Source organism: Prinia subflava, chromosome 2 (assembly GCF_021018805.1).
Source record: "Prinia subflava isolate CZ2003 ecotype Zambia chromosome 2, Cam_Psub_1.2, whole genome shotgun sequence".
Classification (NCBI taxonomy): Eukaryota; Metazoa; Chordata; class Aves; order Passeriformes; family Cisticolidae; genus Prinia; species Prinia subflava.
The window spans coordinates 1,692,475-1,706,267 of NC_086248.1; the positions used below are offsets into that span (position 1 = coordinate 1,692,475).

The window sequence follows — 13,793 nt, forward strand, 5'->3', positions numbered from 1 at the left end:
TTTAGCAGTTATCTCCAGCTCAGAGCTCCAGCCCAGTGGGGTAGAACCACCGGCCCCGGAGCGTGACCGGCTGGGATCCGCGTTTCCAACGCCCTCGGCTACCGGTCCGACTGGTTTTTGTGATAACACTCAGACACCTTCCGTCGATATCCGGCCTCCGGTTTCACTGCCTGCGCCTGTTTGCCACCTCTTCCCTGCACCCACATCCTGCTGCTGTCACCCACTGGCGCCTCCTGCTCCCCCTCCATCCCACGGGATATCCCGGGCAGGGAAAGGCTCCTTCTCCTCACACATCTCTGTGAGTTAGGGTTTGGTGAGATCCCACCTTCTTCTTGATTCCTGCCCCTGTTTACTGCCTCCATACACTCCTCCTGCAGCACTTTGATGCATTTCAAAGCCTCTGAATCCCAGGAGCTGGATTAAAATATTTCCAGGGTCTCAGGGCTGCTGTTCCCTGAGATTCTCCTCGGGGTTGCTGTTCCCTGAGGTAATGAGGTTTTTCGTCTTCTCTTGCCCAAAAGGTTTCACGCCGGAGCCAGAGCAGACAAGCTGAGTCTGCCAGTCCGTGTTTCCAAGGTTGTTTATTCTTCATTATCTCAGCTCTTTCTCAGCTCTGCAGGGCGTCCCCAGCAGAGCAGGACACGCGGCAGGACTGGGCAGATCAGAGGGTCCTGGGTTTTATGTACGGTCCCCTTGACCCAACCACCGTCCTAACTGAACTTTTTATTTACAGAATTTTACCAATACTCACTACCTATGCTAACATGTCGTTTCTACTCTAAACCAATCTCTAAAATCCAACTCAGCAGAAGATGGGGGATGAGAGCAAGAACAAGAACAGGGGCCACTCCCCAATTCCTCCATCTTGCCTCTTCAACCCCATATACTGAGAATCCTGGATTCTACATTTACATTCTATGATAAACTAAATACTACTTATTTTGAATTCTCTCAGCTTGTGCTTCTTCGCACACTGTGGGCATTCACTCCCATGGACAGGGATCAGAGGCAGTGTCCTCCTGGGCTCTGTGTGAGGCTGCCTGAGCCCTTGGACAGACCCCAGACCCCCCTGTCCGCTCTCCAAACCCTCCAGGGTGGCCAGACTAGACTCCAACACCAGGGTCTCCCACCAGAGTGCTGCATGGATGCTCAGCAAATTGGAGGCACCTGAAATGGTGGCAAAGCCGAAGAAAGATGGATTGGCAGTGCCAAATAGGTGCCAGCCTCTTCCCAAGGTGATGTAATCCAATATTTTAAATATAAATATATTTATATTCCTGCTTGGCGTAGACATATCCCGCGCTGCTTCCCGTTCAGAGGGAGAACGTGCTGAAAAAATCCCTCTAGGCCCTGAATTGCAACATAATCCAGCTCCAAATCCCACCTGGAATCCGCCAGAAGGGACGAGCCCCGACATTCCCCCGCCGATGCCTTCAAAGCCCTCGATCCGCGCCGTGGAAACGGCACCATCAGATAAGGCCCGGCCCCTGCCAAAAGGCACAGAACATCTGCTGGGCTGCAGAAAGGGGGATCAGGGAAAAGGGAACCTCGTTCCTCAGTTTTAATTCCTGGGAGGCCACCAGCTCCCAAGTCCTCCTTAGCAGGGCGGGTTTGGGGTTCTCGTGGTCGTCCCCAGAGTTTGAGGGTGAGGTGCCCTTGGGGACAATGGCACAGAGGGAGCAGGGCCATCCATGTGCTGGCTCGTGGAAGAGCAGGAAAATCTGGGGCTCACCAAGAGCTTGGGCTTCCAGTGATGAGAGGAAAAGCCCTCAGGCTGTGCCAGGGGGAGATTCGGGAGGAATTTCCTCACAGAAAACCCTGGAAGGGGCTGCCCGGGGAGGTGGTGGGGTCCCCATCCCACCGGTGGCACTCGGTGCAAGGTGGTGACCAGCCAAAACCTGGACTCGATGATCTTGGGGGGTCTATTCCTGCCTCAATGATTCCATGAAAACCAGAAACCATCTTCATTTTCAGCTCCTTTTCTCCACTTGAAGCGTTTCTCCCTAAAAGCAATCCCGAGGAAAATTCCCTGCTTGTTCCGCAAGAGCTCCCGGCGCTGCCCCGGGTGATCCGCCCTGGGCAGCAGCGCTGCTCGGGCGGGTGAAGGGTTAACCCCGCTCTCTGGAGCCTTGAACTGCGAGCGGAGCCCCCGGACGCTGCCGGAGCTCGTTAGGGCGAGAAGGGAACACGGCGCTAATTGGAGCGAGGCCCCCGGAGCTGTGAGAAATCAGCAGCGGCACAATGGGGAGGTGCCGAGCCCCGGCCAGCAGGTGCCGGGTCACCCCCCAAACCCCGACCCCTGTCACTCACTGCCCGTGACCCTCCCGACCCGTCCGCGGGGCTCCGCGCCCCTCCGGCATTTCCATCCCCGCCCGCAGCAGCTGCCGGTGGAAAAGCCGTGACTGGCGGGATTGGAACTTTTTGGGTTTTTTTTGAGGGAGGAGCCGCGCGGCCCCGGCGGTGACAGTGGATGGGTGACACGGGGACAGCCGTGACATCCGCAGCCTAACTCGAATTCCCAGCGCTGCTCCTGCCCCACACCCTCCGGGGCTTTTGGCATCAGTCAGAGCAGTCGGGTCAGGGGTGGTGCAGGAAAAAGCGGCACATCCCACGAGCCCATGTGCCCAATGCTGGGCTCAGCCGGCATCGGGAGAGCCCTTCCTCCTTCTCCTTCTCCTTCTCCTTCTCCTTCTCCTTCTCCTTCTCCTTCTCCTTCTCCTTCTCCTTCTCCTTCTCCTTCTCCTTCTCCTTCTCCTTCTCCTTCTCCTTCTCCTTCTCCTTCTCCTCCTCCTTCTCCTCCTCCTCCTCCTCCAATTGTTTCCCCTGCATCCTGTTTTCCCAAGGATAAGCCATCCTTAAACGCTTTTCCTCCACCCTGGAACAGCGGGGATTTGCGGTCCTGTTGGCAGAGCTCCGGGAGCAGCCCTGGGTGCGGGGAGGGCGCTTTGCTGTGCAGGGATGGAGGGACGCTCACGGCCAGGGGGGATTGCGGGGAGGAGCCGGGGCTTGGGATGCTCGGGAATCCCTGCAAGGTTCGGGCTGGAGCGTTCGGGAGGATGTCACGGGAGAAGCCACGGGGCTGGCCCGGTGCAGGGCCCCGAGTGCCCGCAGCGTTGCCCTCGGCGCGGTCTGGCAGGATCCGCTTTTCCACCTAAACTCAGGAAAAACACCTGCGTTACCCTGGAGAGGAAAATCCGCAGGGAGACGCGCGGGGCTCATCCCCGCCTGTCCGAGCACGGGGCTGGGACACGCCCGGCCCGGCCGCGGGGTTTGGGGAGCTCCGTCCTTGGGGCTTTTCCGGATCAGCCCGAACAGCGGCGTCCCCAGAGGCCGGCCGGGATTTTTGAGGCAACAGTGCCACCCTGTGCCCTCCCGGGGACACCCGAGCGACACGGCGGGATGGCGGGCAGGGAGGCGGGGGTGGTGGCACTGGGGATCAGTGCCACACGCAGGGGTGGGGACACATCCGTGGACACGGCCGCGGCGGGAAAAGGGCGGCACTGCCACGCGAGTCACTCGCTCCCGCTGCAGCTGGGATCCAACAATCCCTGCGGTTTGTAGGGACGCCGTGAGAGCTGGAGAATCGCGGAGAGTGCGGGAATCACACCGAGCTCGCTGCTTCCCGGAGCTGCGAACGGGACTTTGGCGCTGGTTTGTGTTTTTTCCCCCCTTTTCTGGTGGCCCGCAGTCCTGCCTGGGCCACAGCGTCCCCTCCTCTGCCCCGTGTCCTGCCCTGGAGGGACACGTGGGGACAGCCACAGCCGTGTCCCATCAGTGGCCCGTGTCCCTCTCTCTGAGCCCCAGCACCACCCGGGAGAACCCCCCGGGGGACATCTGCAATAATTTCCTTGTTGCCCCGGTTTTTCTGGGTTTTTTTAAAGCCTTCTGCTTGCTCATCAGATGCAGTCACTTCTTTAATTTCTGTGCATTACTAAGGGTCAGTTTTTCACTTTCTCACTCTTTGGAACATAAAGAACCTTTCTCGTTTTTGTTCACTGTCTTTTGTTTACGTATTTCTAGCCTGAAAATAATGTTGGTGGACAGCTGGTCTGGCCAGTGGGGTGAAGGGGTGGTAACCCCAGAAGACAGCCCACAAAAATAAATGTATAAAAATGAAATAAATAAACAGGCTCCTCTTTTTGGGGAGCAGCTCTGCACTGCAGACCTCTGCCTCCGTGGTGTTTTGTGTTTTCACATTTCGTTGCCACAGCTTGTGGCGAAAGAAAGAAGGAAAGAAGGAAGGAAGGAAGGAAGGAAGGAAGGAAGGAAGGAAGGAAGGAAGGAAGGAAGGAAGGAAGGAAGGAAGGAAGGAAGGAAGGAAGGAAGGAAGGAAGGAAGGAAGGAAGGAAGGAAGGAAGGAAGGAAGGAAGGAAGGAAGGAAGGAAGGAAGGAAGGAAGGAAGGAAGGAAGGAAGGAAGGAAGGAAGGAAGGAAGGAAGGAGGGAAGGAGGGAAGGAAGGAGGGAAGGAAGGAGGGAAGGAGGGAAGGAAGGAAGGAAGGAAGGAAGGAAGGAAGGAAGGAAGGAAGGAAGGAAGGAAGGAAGGAAGGAAGGAAGGAAGGAAGGAAGGAAGGAAGGAAGGAAGGAAGGAAGGAAGGAAGGAAGGAAGGAAGGAAGGAAGGAAGGAAGGAAGGAAGGAAGGAAGGAAGGAAGGAAGGAAGGAAGGAAGGAAGGAAGGAAGGAAGGAAGGAAGGAAGGAAGGAAGGAAGGAAGGAAGGAAGGAAGGAAGGAAGGAAGGAAGGAAGGAAGGAAGGAAGGAAGGAAGGAGTCCCTGGGTTGTGCAATTAAATAATGGAGGAGCAGCAGGGCGTTTTAGGGAGATGGGGAATCTCTGGTGTGACACCCCCAGCGAGGTGGAGATGCAGACACTTCCCTCTCTTGGATCCAAAGGCCAATCCTTAGGGAAGAGCAGACATAAACCTCTTAGCTGCCCGGCTGTCAGTGTCACTGATGAGCTGATTAAAATCAAGTGGAAAAGATTGAATTTGCCTCCTCCGGGTACCCCAGGAGCTGCAGGTGATGGAGAGGAGATGCTCCCTGCTGGCTTTGCTCTTCCCTGCCCATCTGACCACACCTGGATGCACCATACAAACATTTTCAGAATTTCTAACCTCCACTAATTCCATCGCTGTGCTCCACCAGGAGGAACCGGCATCACCAGCCCCATGGAAGATGTCGGATTATCCATGCCAAGCTGCCACCTGGAGCTGGAGGAAACAGTGCCAGGACAAACAGATAAATGCAAAAATGCAAAAAAAGGAGCTGCTATCCCCATCACTGGTCGCTCCCCAGTGATATTCAAAACGTTTCATTTATTTAAACTGTTCAAAATCATTATTACTGCAATGTACATGAGAGTTGAAAAACACACATGAAAACGCAAGAAGGAAAATTAAACCTTGAAATGTGAGAACAAAGCGGAACAAAAATCTGGAAAGCAGATATGATAAAATAAAATGCAATCAGAAAAAACCCTCAATTATCCGCAAACGAAATAAGTAAAATCTAAGAGACTTAGATGAAATGACAAGAAGTAAAAAGAAGCAAAATTTGCAAAAATTACTCAAATTCAAATCCTGAAAAAGGGGAAGAAATGCAACAAAGGAAAAAGAAGAACAATTTGAAAAAATTAAATGGCAAAAAAAAGAACAGGAAAATTCTGACATCAAGGAAAAGCCATGAAAGTGGCTGGGATGCCAAGAAGTGCAGGGAAATGCACCAAAGCTTGCCCAAAGGATGCTCATGGAAATTGCAGGATTTCATTGCCTTTCCTGAAAGGAAAACCTTCCTTTCAGGAAAGGGAATGAAAAATGAAAACCTTCCTTTCAGGAAAGGGAATGAAATCTGGAAATCGGAGAAGCGAGTGGGACAAAGGCTCGGGAAAGGAGATAGGATGGGAAATGAGAAATGAGAAAAAACCGGGAAAATTGGGCAAGGGAGTGATTAGCACAAAAGGGCCAGAGATGAAATGGGAGGAGAGATGAGGAGCAAAAGTTGCCAAAATTAATCCAACACCAAGCCTGGCATCAGGGAAGAAAAATCTGGGAAAAAGGAAAAAATTCTGGAATCAAGCTAAAAGCATCCAAACTAAACTATCCAAAATTACTCTAAGTCAAACACACATCTGGAAAAAACAGTAAATAAAGTAGTAGTTTTTTAATTTTTTGAAATGATATCTCAAAATAAAAGAAGTAAAAAGTTAAATTCCTATTAAGAGCATTAAAGTTAATGGGATGTCAAGAAGTGAAGGGAAATGCACCAGAGCTTGTCTAAATCTCATTCTGAAAATAACCAGAATTGTGATTAAAATAGAGAGTGAGCATTTCAAGAAATGAAATGCTCCAAAATTACGTCAGAAAATTCTGGAAAAAAAAAGTTGAAATAAGAAGTATGGAGGAGCTGACATGAAATTTATGGACATGGCCCAAACCTATCCCAATTGATCCTCACGGAAATCGAAATATTTAATTTCATTTCCTGCAAGGGATTTCCTGGGATTTCAGAAATACTTTTAGCCCTCTCCAGAATGCTGATTGAGATAGGGATCCTTATCTTTGCAGGGTCACCTCTCTGCTCCTGGGAAGAAACGGGAGCCTGTAGAAAGACGTCATGGGAAGAGAGGCTGCAGAATGGAGAATTTGGTTGAAAAAGAAGGGTTTTGAGTCCGAATAAGCTTCTGGCAGGGTCTGAAAGTTCACATCTGCAGCAGACACAAGGTGGCATCAGAAAGCCAAGTCCTTCCTGTGAGGCTTCTCTTGCCGTGGAAGAGAGACAAGTTGGAGCTCCAGGTTGCTGTGCCCCTGGTTCTCCTCAGAGTCCTTCAGCGATTCTCCTCTCTTGTCACTGGTGCCTCTTTTCCAGGTCTTGTCCATGACCTGGAGTTGCTTCCCCTGTCAGAAAAACCCAGGAATTACCTTAGTGGATCTCGATGCAAACTGGGAATGTGGATCAGGGCTTGTGAGGTGTCACTTCCAGAGTGGTATTTGGGCTTTAATCCCATTTTTGGGGTGACCCCACCGTGGCTGGGTGTAGGATCACCATCCCTTTCCCTTTTCAAACACTTTTCCCCAGGGTTTTGCTGAGTTATTGGTTGGCCTCCAAGCAGAATCCCAGTGCTGGGCTCAGCAGAGCAAAAGTTCCTGCAGTGCTGACCCGGGGAGGTCAAGCCACAAAACCTCGTTAATATTTAGGTGATTCTGCTACGGAGCTGCATTAATTATCCACCCGAGATGAATTAATTACCCACCTGAGATGCATTAATTACATTTTCCAAGCAGCCTGGGCACACAGAGGAGAGGAGATGCCTGTGGGGGAAAGCAGGGCAGAAAGAGTCAAGACTGGGGCTGTGACTCAGAGTCCCCAAACCTGCCCTGGCCCCACATCCTCCTGCAACACCCACGGGTACACCCAGTCCACCACTCCATACATTTCCAGTCCATCAATCCATGCATTTCCAGTCCATCAATCCATGCATTTCTGTAACTACAGACCACTCTGTGTGTGTGTCCTGCAAGTTCTCACCAGGGGAATGCTCTGAACATTGCACCTCCAGCCACGAGTTTCACCCCAAGAGCCGACGTGCCCCAACATCTGCCCCTTCCTCTCCAAACCAGTGCTTCAATTTATTTTTCAGAGGTGTTTTAAGGCACTTTTTGGGTTCTGCCTGGGAATGGGCACAAGAGAAAAGAAGGCTCTGGAAAGATCTTAGAGCCTCTTCCAGTGTCCAAAGGGGCTCCAGGAGAGCTGGAGAGGGACTTGGGACAAGGGATGGAGGGACAGGACACAGGGAATGGCTTCCCACTGCCAGAGGGCAGGGATAGATGGGATATTGGGAAGGAATTCCTGCCTGGGAGAGTGGGGAGGCCCTGGAAAAGAATTCCCAGAGAAGCTGTGGCTGCCCCTGGATCCCTGGCCAAGGCCAGTTTGGAAAAGGCTTGGAGCAACCTGGGATAGTGGAAGGTGTCCCTGCCCATGGCATGGGGGTAGAATTATGTCATATTTAAGGTCCTTTCTAAAGCAAAACATTCTGGGATTCTAAGTTTTTATACATACACAAATATATATAAAAATACATATATACATATACACATGAAATATATGCATACCAGGTACCCATAAAATTACATACATACACATATACAGACATATATGAATATGTATATGAATGTGTATATATATATATATGAATGTGTATGGATATGTCAATATATTTATAAATATATATGAATATATATGAATATAAAACATCACGTATACATACATAGACAAATAGCGACCTACATTCATACACACATCCTATTAAACCCCTCAACCCCCATGTGGGTCCCAGGGTCGCCCCATCCCTTCCCAGCCGAGGGGACCCCACGCGCGGGAGGTGCCACCAGAGGGCACCGCGCCCCCATTTTTGGGCACCGCTTCCCAGAATGCAGCGAGTGGGGCCGGGGGCTCCGCGGGCTCCGCACGCCGGGCTGCGGCCGCAGGGACAGCGCGGAGCTCCGCGGGGCAGCGCGGCCCCTCCGCCAGGTAAGCGCCGCTCCCCGGGACGCTTCGGGAGGCAGGGTGTTATTTAATTTCATTTCGGTTTATGGTATGTTATTTTATTTGGTTTATTTTCTGTTTTTTTTTTTTTTTTTTAATTTTTAGTGTATTGGTTTAGCTTTTAATTCCCCCCCTCTTCATTTATTTTAATATTTTATTTCTTTATTTTGTTCTGCTTTATAATCACTCCCAGCGCCACAGGAGGGGCGCCCCGGACGCAGCCGGGGAGCAGCACCAGCCCCTCCCGGGATGGGTCCCTCTTGGAGGGGACCCATCCTCCTCCTCCTTTCCCCTCCCTATCCCGGGCTGGAAATGTCCCGGGAGGCTGCTCATGTCCCCGGGGCTGGGGGTGTTTGGGGACTGGGTTTTTTTCCAACGGGATGAACCCTGGCTGAGCCGGCAGCTGCCTTCTTGGAGGGGGGAGAGGGTTTTTATCCAGGTCCCCAAAGTTGGGGGAAACTCATGCCGGTGGCCCTGGGGCGGCAGCGGCTCCTCTCCCGCTGCGCCGGGATGGTGCAACATAAATTGGGTTTAATGTGACGGCTGCGATGAACCAGCGGGCGGGGGCTGCTCTGCCCCCGGTGAAAGTTGCGTTCGAGTTTGGTAAATCGGGCCATGGGGGATGCAAGGAAAATCGGAGGCTTTGGAAGGGTTTGTGTGGAACAAGGAGAAATCCCTGCAGGGAGGGGAGCCGGGAATGGTCAGAGGGGAGGCGAGCAGAGCAGAGGAATGGTTTGGGCTGCCCTTAAAGAGGCATCTGGGCAGCGCCGGTGTCGTGGTACCTCTCACTGTTCAGCTACGGCCGCGTCAGCTCCGTGTCTGGGATATGAACCAGGAGAGTGTGGGCAGAGCAGAAGGACTTGGAGAAGTCAGGATGCTCTGGTACCGTTCTTTGCTCAGCTCTCCCTCCGTGTCATGGATCTCGGGGTGCTCAGGACTCTCATTCTCTCTCGAGTTGTGTTTTGAGTTGGTTAAAAACCTGGTTTGCATGAAAGCCCCCAGCCAGAGCAGCACTAAAGAAATTTTTCCGGAGCCAGGGAGGGAAGTTGGACCCGAGCTAAAGCAAATAAACTTGTATTTCATCATGCTGGGGCTGGGTTTCTTTGTGTTCCGCTCTGCTCTGGGCAGTCTGGGTTCCCTAAACCTTCACCTTCAAATGTGGCCGAGCAGAGAAACTTCTGCTCCTTGGTGCAAACCTCGCTCCCGCGGAGGCTGCTCGGTCCTCTGCCTCCCTCCTGGGTGTTTCTCGCCTCGGCTGCTGCAGGAAGGGGCTTTGCAGGAAGGGGCTTTGCAGGAAGGGGCTTTGCAGGAAGGGGCTTTGCAGGGTTTCTGCTCCAGCCCGAGGGGCTGCAGGCGTGGAAGGTGTGAGCATGGCTGACCGGGCAGGGCCGTGCATCCCGGAGCTCTCTGCTCTGCCCAGGGATGGGTCGGCTCCGCTCAGCTCGGCAGGGAAAGGGTGTGCAAAGGAGGGAAAACACGGATACTTTTATCCCTGCTAAAAGCAAAAGGTGCTCAAGTGTTTCTCTGCCTGTCCCCATTTCCCACCTGGCCAGGTGTCCCAGTGCCTGTCCAAAGCAGGAACTGAGGGGATTGCAGGGGTGGAGGTGCTGGCACATATGTGACCACGTATGTGACCATTGTGACCACATAAATGGTCACAGAAAACCCAGAGGAACCTTGGGCAAGAGCGTTCTCCCTGCTGGAAGAGCCTGTGCAGTCCCAGCAATGCAGGATGGGCGCTGTGTGTGTGCAGGAGTGACGAGGAGATGCAGTCCAGTGCCATCAAAGAGTAAGGAAAAATGAGGTATTAGCTGGGAAAACAAACAAACAACAACAACAAAAAAATCAAATGATGTGTTGTACCCTGCTGTGCTCTTCCAAAATAAATAAATAAGAGGGGATGCAAGCCTGTTGATCCCATAGCAATGGCCTGGGGGAATCTGTGGCTTCTCTGCTGTGAAGAATCCACTGGTGAGACGTAAAATCACTGTAATTCATTAAATGCATTAAATGCACTCCATCCTCTTATAAGAAAATAGATTAAACGTAGGTGCTAACATCTCAAGTGCCGTGTGAGATGCTGTTACTTGAGGAGAGAGGGAGGATTTTGACACGTTGCACAGGTTCCATCCATTAGTCATATTTCCAGCATGCCACACGTGCACTCACATTTTTGTATAAATGGATGCATGGGAAGCAAATAGAGGTGACACAAGGGAATGTGGAGAAACTCAGGTGGGTTTTTTCCCCTTTGCTGTCCAAGAGGGTCCTCCAGCTTCAGTCCATTTGTGGCTGGTGTAGGTGATGCTTTATTTTTTGGCTTCTTTGTGCCAGTCTTCCTGCTTTGGAGGGAGGCAGGATGGAAATGTTGCAATTCCTGGTGAAGAGTTTGACATTTTGTAGCAGATAAAGCCAAATGCAGACAGTTGCTTCGATTTGGCTCCTTTCTCCTGAGTTTAAGGGAAGGCAGGATGGGATTCAGGCTGGAGGTGGAGAAAGGAGGTGGCACATACATCCCTCATGTCACAGTGACATCCAGCTCTGGAGTTTTTAGCAGACATACATCTCTGGGAAAAGAGATCTTTTTCCAACTGGTTTTGTGCCCAGAAACTTGAATCAGTCATATCCAGCAAAAATATGAAGGTGAGGGAACATCTGCTCCCATGTCACCGACATCACTTTTTGTGGCAGCTGTGATTTGGTCTCTGGGGATCCCAAAAAAGGATTTTGTGACTCTTGGGTGAGTTGGAATTGAAAGTTCACAACTGCTTGCCTCATTTCTTCTGTTTCTGTGTTCCTTGGGAATGAGGAAAGGACTTCCAGGCCCATGCTAGCATTTGTTTTTGTTACATCTATCCTTGGTCTCTGGTGGCTCCTGGAAGCAGCTGCCTGGAAGTGGTCAGGCAGAAGTTTTATGGTTCTTGTAGCAGGACCAGGAGAGGTCCTGGTGGTCCCTCAAATGCACGAGGAGTGTTGGGCACCGGAGGATGTTCACATCTGCCGACTGCTCCCAGCCAGCGATGGCTCTTCCCAGATGTGCCATTTTTAGGATCTTTTTCCCCAAACATCCCCTGGATTTTCCAGGGAGGAGGTACTGGGATGTCCACTTGCAGAAGGACACGGAGCTGCGGGATGTGTGTCATGTCCCTACTCTTTCTGTATTCCCTTGGAAAAACCAGAGTTTCCTATGGAATGTGGCCCAGGGATGCTTTTTCCCTCAGAATGAGTCTGAACTTGTCCAGTTCAGCTGCAAAACCCTCAGCTGCTTGCGTGGGCGACTCTTTAAAAACAAAGCCACTTAAAAACCTATTATTTTCCCCAAAAAACAAGCTTTGGTGGCTGTGACTGTCACTAAGTCACATTCCTTGTGGTTAAATGATGGCTTTGTTCCTATTAGTTAATAGTGCAATTATTATGATAGGAAATTAACAGGAAATTGTTAAACGAATTAATTCAATTAATAGGAAATGCTAACGAGCAGCTGCCCTTCTCTGGGGCTGCCAGTGGATGATCTCTGTATGAGCCTGTGTCAGCTCCAGATACCAGAGCAGAGGCTCCACTGGGGAGCTGGGGGACACATTTTGGCCATGTGGCTCCCACAAGGGACAATTTGCTGGCCAGCCGAGTGGCTGGCGTGGCGAGGAGAGCATCCAGCTCTCAGCAGGAGCTGGCAGCAAAGCCAGGCTCGCTTTCGACTCATCTGGCTGGGAGGTAGGAGCGAGTCCTGGTGCCAAAGGAGGAGAAACTCCTCATTCCTGAGACACAGCAGAAGGGGGAATCACTGTCAGTGATGTAGAGGGGCTGGAATGAAGCAAAAAGGGAGATGAAAATCATTCATCAGCCCTGATGCATCTCCAGTGTGGCCTTAGGAATGGATCCACCTTCAGATGGTATCAAAATGGTAAAAAATCCAACCTTCCTGGCTGCCTTGAGTGCCACTGCCCTTGTGCTGTGGTCCTGTCCCAGACTTCTATTGAGTCCTGGCTCTGGCCTTGGTTTGCCAATCTGAGATTTTTTCCAGACCAAAAATCAGAAAATTGAAAATTTCAAACAAAAGCTCAAACAATTCTTTCTCTCACAGCTTTCATTTCACAGTTCACCTTCCTCTCTGGCTGTAATTCCTGCTGGGGCTTCTGGCTTCCTACAGAAAGGGCAAAAAAAGAAAAAAAGAAAAAAAAAAAAAAAAAAAGAAAGCAGGCATTTAATAATAGATCAAAAATGAGATTACGCAGTAAGTCAGCCCTCCCCTTCCCAAAATGCGACCAAAGAAATTGCAAATCACCTTGAAAAAAGGAAAGGAAAACAGTGTAGATCAAACCTGCTGTTAAGTATGGATGAGGTGTTTATATTTTATTTAATGGCTGTGTGCTGTCCCAACCACCCTCCCCTGAATTTGTTTGTGATTAATTAAACAGTAGAGATGAACTGGGATGGGGAAAATTCAGCAGACCTCCAAACAGGAGTGCAGGGGGGACAGGTTGGCTGCTTGGCACACCTGGAGACAGGCACAGCTGGTGGTGGTTGTGGTTGGAGGTAGCTCCCAAAAACCTGGAGGTTTAACTGGAGGTTCCTTGCTGTCCATCCCTGACGGCTCTGGACCAGTTCTGACCACGTTTGGTGGAGCAGTGGGGTCACCGAGGGAAGGGAACACAAGGGGCTTTGTGCCACATGAGTGGGTGCCAGCACAAGTGCCATGATGGAGGGAAGAGGTGATAATTAGTCAGGGGTAATTAGTCACCAGCCAGGCCGCCCTGGGAAGCTGGGCAAGCCCCAGCCTGGGCCAGTGCTCAGCCAAGGCTTGACGAGACACGACTTCCCTGGAAAGGAGGCTTAGCCCTGGCACTGGGCATCGAGGCTGTAACCCCGGGCCTGCTCTCCTTTGCTGTAAATCCTCTGCCTCTTTCAGGGTTCGGGTTTGGTGGGGCCATTGCCACAGGCCAGTGGGAGCGTGGGAGTTGGGGCTGGCCTGGTCTGGCCTCCTCAGCAGCCCGTGGGGAATGTCTCATCCTGGATCATCCCAAAGGTCTCCAGAGCTGGTGTGGATGTTGTGTGTGGGCTCTATGAGCCAGGATGGGAGGAGGTGCAAGGGGAAGGCTCTGGCTCTTGCACAGTGTCTCCACCACGACAGCAGAGAACCTTCAGCCTGACCCCCCTGAGGTCCTGTTTGCACCCTTGGTGAGGGAAATATCAAGAGGGACACAAGGCATGGAGAGTCCTCTCCCATATTATCCTTGCCCAACATGGATAACCCAACCTGG

General features: G+C 51.6%; 1 protein-coding gene across 2 annotated transcripts in view; it reads left to right on the forward strand.

Annotated features, from left to right (window-relative positions):
- The first annotated feature begins 8,432 nt into the window (after nucleotides 1-8,432).
- The window catches only part of EXTL3 (exostosin like glycosyltransferase 3), a 140,916-nt gene continuing 135,555 nt past the window's right edge, over nucleotides 8,433-13,793 (forward strand). For both annotated transcript variants that reach the window (XM_063422980.1, XM_063422999.1), the window contains exon 1: nucleotides 8,433-8,520. The gene's annotated coding sequence lies outside the window, so the exon portion shown is untranslated. The remainder of the gene's footprint in view (nucleotides 8,521-13,793) is intronic.